At 31.9% G+C, this 6,169-nt stretch overlaps 1 long non-coding RNA gene across 1 annotated transcript; it reads right to left on the minus strand.

Moving 5' to 3' along the window:
* Positions 1-326: 326 nt before the first annotated feature.
* On the minus strand, positions 327-2,222 carry LOC105435397. Its single transcript, XR_969397.2, has 3 exons — positions 1,734-2,222; positions 1,419-1,466; positions 327-555 (listed from the first exon to the last, which is right to left on the minus strand). It is a non-coding gene; the product is annotated as an uncharacterized LOC105435397 (long non-coding RNA).
* Between the last annotated feature and the right edge of the window lie 3,947 nt (positions 2,223-6,169).

Here is a 6,169-nt window from a genome sequence, read left to right on the forward strand (position 1 = left end):
ATGTTCACATGACATTTCTCAAGGAATCTAATTCATGGAGTTGAACTTGTCTTATATTGTGTTTGTGTTGATTTGATGCTATGTGGTTTGATCTCTACTATTTGATAATCCGATTTTCTTACGGATAAACGCATACGCTTGTTTTGAGAAAGGGAAGCATGTGATGTTCCTGAAGTTCGAAGGGATGGTTGGGTTCAAGAGTTAGGAAGTTTTCTAGCTCTTGGGATAATTATGTAACGACCCAACTTTCTAACTAAGTCGAAGTCGTTAATTTCTAACAAAGTCCTGAGTTTACATAAAAATCTAAATTTTGAACAAATTCAAAGTTTCAAAAAGTAAAATTTATATCTGGGCCCGGTTTAAAATATCCAAAACTTTCAAGAAGGATTTACAAACCATCATTTCATGTATGCAGTTAAACTATAAAATGTTTCTAAACAGTTTCAAGTACTAAAAACAAAACACGAAAAAAAAAAAACAAACAATAAGCGAAAGTAAAATAGAAACATTCTTCCTTCCTGCCCCTCGTCGGTCTGCCACCCTTGTTACCTTTGCCTGAAAAATTAAACATAAAGGAATGAGTATAAACATACTCAGTAAGAGACCCACTACTGGTCTTGTTAGGGGAAAATAAACTATTAGCTCTCTATGGAATACCCTGCACAGTCACAGTGTTATGATCCCGAAGGATTCACACAATCAGTCTAACGCCCCGAAGGACACATAATTAGTCTAGTGTTCTGCAGAAACACATATCAGTCTAGTGATCCCGAAGGATACATATATCAGTCTTGTGATCCCGAAGGAGGCACATAAAGGTGGTGATCCCGTAGGACACTGACAAGGTAATTGTCCAATAGGAAATTAATAATTTTCCCTTAATTCAATCTAAACATCTTAACAGTCAAATTTCAATTCAGTTAAATGTCCCCATCGCTTAAAACTCTTCACTTAACCCTCAGTAATCACCTTACTCTAATTTAGCCCAAGGCCAGTCAGAAGCATATAAGTACATCAGTCAACAAACTAAATAATCATAACATCCACCTCAGTCTACAAGGACACAATCACGACCTTTCCTCAATTTACAGAAACACAACCATAACCGTATATCATATATTCAGTCAAAACAACCCAACAGTTCCATCCTACGTTTATATAAGAAACATCTATAACTTTCTGTCATTCAACATCCATATGTGTATATATACATATCCAATCAGTCACAACATGCACTCAATACCAAATCCACATCAATCCATACATAAATATATATGTAGCTAAACACAATATACACTAAACAATGAGTCTACATCCAAATGTATATATCATAACCATCCTCTCTACTAAATTTCGATATAACCATACAATCCAACATAACTCAAAACTATAGGTGAGTCCAGTAGAAAGTCCCTTACCTCAAAGTTAGGGAAGCTCCTTAATCAACTAACGTCCACGAAACAATCCTAAGCATAACAATACGAAATTCGATTACTTTCACGAAACATATCTCACTTACTTTCCTCAAAGTAAATTTTAGCTTAGCGAACCGAATTCAAAATTCACAAATTGGTTGTGAATTCAAGTGACCCAACGTTACCTTCAACACCTTAAAGAATAATTTATCAAATTAGTCAATTAACCCAACTGTAACGTTTGAACACCTTGAAAACATCACAACCCATACTTAAATTGTTTTGAAAACGACTACAATTTCATAACTTTAATCTTACCAACCAAAATTTGATGACTCGTGGCAAGGCAGACAGCCCAATCGAATGGCGTGGGTTTACTACCTGCGGCAGTATGAGGAAGAAACTCAACGCGTAGTTCACGAGTGGCTACCTTCAGGGAGCAGACCGGTGTAGACGACTTGGTCGAATGTTGAGAAGCGCGAGCGAAAAGTTGGATCTGAGGTCCTCGGTTTGGTTCACGACAGGCACCCAACAACCGTTGCTTCACGGTTAGCGGACGAAGAGCTGGCGGCGCTGGTGGTTGGCGGACGGAGACGCAGCAGATACTCCCCAGCCGGTAGACGAACTAGGCAAAAATCGTGAGATCGGAGAGGCAGACGGATAGGCGGCGACGTGAGGTCGGGAAGGCAGACGGCTAGGCGGCGGCGTGAGGTCGGGAATTGCAGACGGAGAAGAAGAGAAGAAGGGAAGCAGTGGTGGTCGGCAGTTAAGGCAAGGAGAAGGGAAATGGAAAAAAATGGGGGGGGGGGGGGGGTGGGGGCTGCGCGCGATGAAGAAGGGGAAATTTTATTTTATTTTATTTATTTAATAACTAATAATTAAAATAATAAAATAAATATATATTATAAATTTCAAATTTCTTTCTCACCCATAACTTCTTTTCTTTAAAAAAAAATTAAATCTTGAATTAAACAAGATTTCTTAAAATAACATACGTTAGGGTTTGGGGTGTTACAAATTATCTCTAGACCTTTCTTCTATTATAAAAATTTTATAACCTTTATAAATCAAGAGAAGTTCTCTATTTATAGAGTTCTGATGAACTTTATGAGTTTGGGTTTAGTTGGTCCATGTATTAGGTCCATGAGCTCAAAAATATGAATTTAGATTCTATTTAGTCTTTGGACTAAATTAAACTTATTTTTTTAAGCTCAATTGAACTTTAACCCAAGTAAATAATATTTAATTAGATCAAAATAATTAACTTGATGCAAGGGTCATAATGAAAATATGTGACACAAATTTTATGTCTTCAATTTTAAGTTTGGACACACATGTTAATTTTTTAATTAGTCTAAAATTCAATTATTTGTGTTTTCATCCTTGATCTCTAAATCTCTTTGTTTTTTTTTCAAATCCTAAGAATAATTAGAAAACAACCTCAAATTTGAAAACATAATTTAAAAACTACTCTAAATAACGCAGTTTTCGAGTGCATTTTATTTCACAATTTATATCTTGCACTTATTTCTTTTTATGTTACTTTTAAATAATGAGAAACTTCTAAAACTTGTTTTTAGGATAGTACAATACACAGACGTTAGTTACATGTGTCAAGACCTTTATTTCTTTTGAAATTATCTATATTTTCTTTCTTTTGATATATATATATATGGGACTTTTAAAAAATATAACTAAAAGCGATAAAATATTTACACATTATAGAAAAATTTTGAAAACGAAAAAAATTCACATGCTCACAATGAAAAATATAAAAGATGCCTCGAGATTTATTGGCATCCAACGCCCATAATATATTTGGGAAATGATCGTTTATATTTGACTATTCTTTACTACACGATTGTTTAGCTTTGACTACCTAAACCTAAACGATTTTTTTCAAGATTTTTTAGTACACAATCGTTTAGATTTAACAATTTAAATTTGGATAGTCGAATCTAAATAAGTTTTCTCAATATTTTTTTTTGTACATCATCGTTTAGATTTGACACATGATTGTTTAGATTTGATTGTTTAAATTTAGATAGTCAAATCTAAATGATTTTTTTCAATTTTTTTTGTGCACGATTATTTATATTTTTAGAACACGATCGTTTAGAGTTGATTACTTAAATTTGCAACCCAAATCTAAACGATATTTTAAAGATTATCAACAATTTTTTTTATTAAATTTTTAATCTTTGAATTTAATAAATGTTTTATTGTTTTCATTGAGATCAAATTAAAAAGTGCAAATATAACGTAGTTGTAAAATTGAGCAACACTTAAATATAAATTCAATGTTTTTAACTAAAGATATGATTTTAGAACTATGTTTATTAGATTTAAAGTTGTTATAAAATATAGGTTGACTTTATTTTATTTTTATAAAATCATTTAGATTTAGCTACTCAAATTTAAATGATTGTGTACCAAATATAAACGATCGTTTTTCAAAAAATCTTGAGATTTGGCAACCCAAATTTAAACAATCAATCTAAACGATTGTGTATAAAACAATTATTAAAAGATCTTTTAGATTTGGAAAGCCAAATCTAAACGGTAGTCTAGAAAATAATAGTAAAATCTAAATGATTGTTTTTCAAATATTAAACGATGGTTTCTCAAATATATTACTTGCGCTGGATGCCGATTAATGAGGACATTTTTAAAATTTTTCATTGTGGGCCTATGAGATTTTCCGTTTTTGAAATTATTATATACAGTGTAAATATTTTGCCGCTTTGTTCTATTTTTTAAAAGACCCAAAAAAAAGTATACAAAAGACAATTAACAAAGATGTGTTATTAAGATTATCAAATTGTTATGAGGATTAGTATTACAATAAACAGAAAACCATACATAAATATAGATATGAGCCCAACAAATTCATATTGTCTCTTTAAGACAATTTTACTCACCGTAGTGCCTGAGTATTTAGTTTAATTGCCTCCCAGGATAGACTAGATGACATTTCTTCTAAGTGTAGTACCCTGTATAGAAGATCAACGAACGAAACCTTGTGAATCTATCGAACGCCAAGATTGTGGATATGGAGAGAAATTCGTTTGTCTCATGGTTGTGTTCCTTTTGGCCTTGAACACTGCCTAGTCTCATGAGTGTTTTAGAGATTTTTGCCTTAAAATTCTCACAGAAGCGACCCCTTCACACTCACATAGGTGATTCCTTTATAGAACATTGTATATGCTCTTTTTATTAATAAATATCAGTTATAGAAATAATTAAAAGCATAAATCTTACCCTAAAACCATACTAGCACTACCTCATCATTTGTAGAGTGGGTCAAATCATTTAATATAGTGCTCATTATGTTATGTAGAGATCGATTTATATGATTTTTCAACAAACTCCCTAGTTAGGCCTATAGTAAGTGGATTCACTATATTATCTTTTGACCTCACAAAGTTAATTATGATAATTTCAATAGAGAGTAGTTGCGTAATTGTATTATGTCTGAATCATATATGTCGAGGCTTACTATTATACACAATATTTTGTGCCCTTCCAATAGCAGCCTTGCTATCACTATGTATACATATTGCACGCACCAGTTTAGACCAGTTGGGAATATTTTCCAAAAAATTCTGAAGTCATTTTGCTTCTTTCCAGCCTTGTCTATTGTGGATCGTGCTATACATGTTTGTTTGGAAGATTTCCAAGATACAACACCATTTCCAAGGGTAAAAATGTAACCACTTGTGGACTTGGAGTCTTTAGTGCTCGATATCCAATTGGCATCACTATAACCTTGAAGTACAGCAGGATATCGAGTATAGTGTAATCTATTATTTTTAGTATGCTTTAAGTATCCTAAAATTCTCAATATAGATTTTCAATTATCTTAACATAGCTAGATTACTTGTATAGCGACTTAACTTGCTTATAACATACGCTATATCGGGAAGTGTACAACTCATAATGTACATCAAACTACCAATGAAGCGAGAGAGTATTCTAATTGTGCTATTCTATCTCCATTATTATTACTTAAATGGAAACTAGCATCAATTGGGGTCTTTGCAATCACAATGTCATGTTTTGTATATTTTTTCAATATTTTATCTACATAATGTGATTGAGACAACACTAACCATTGTGGGGTTCTAGAAATTTTAATACCTAGGATAACATCTACGACACCCATGTCTTTCATCTCAAATTTATTGGCCAACATTTGTTTGGTTGCCTTAATAATGTTGATATTGCTACCTATAATTAGCACATCATCAACATATAGACACACAATGACATGATTATTCTCATTGCTTTTGACATATACACATTTGTCACATTCATTGATTTTAAACCCATTGACCATCATTACACTGTCAAATTTTTCATGCTATTGTTTTGGTACTTGTTTTAGTCCATAAAGAGACCTAATTGAAAACTTTCTTTTCTTGATAGAAAGAAACAAACCGTTCAGATTGCACTAGTAGAAAAATGGTCTACTATGACAGTTGTATATATCCCAAATTGAAAGGAGAAAATAAAAAATTGTCACAAAAGCTAAAAAACCGCATTTTTGGCGGGAAGACGAAATTTTTCGAATTTTACTTTTCGCGACAGTTATTTGGTGTCATAAAAGATACAAAAATATTTTATTTAACTTATTAAAATAAAATTTATTTTAAATAAAAAATTTATTAAAATCAGATTTTTTCCTAATTCTAAAAACATTAAATAATTTATTTATTAAAATAAAACATCTCCAAAACTTTTTCTCTACCTCC

Source organism: Cucumis sativus, chromosome 5 (genome assembly GCF_000004075.3).
Source record: "Cucumis sativus cultivar 9930 chromosome 5, Cucumber_9930_V3, whole genome shotgun sequence".
NCBI lineage: Eukaryota > Viridiplantae > Streptophyta > Magnoliopsida > Cucurbitales > Cucurbitaceae > Cucumis > Cucumis sativus.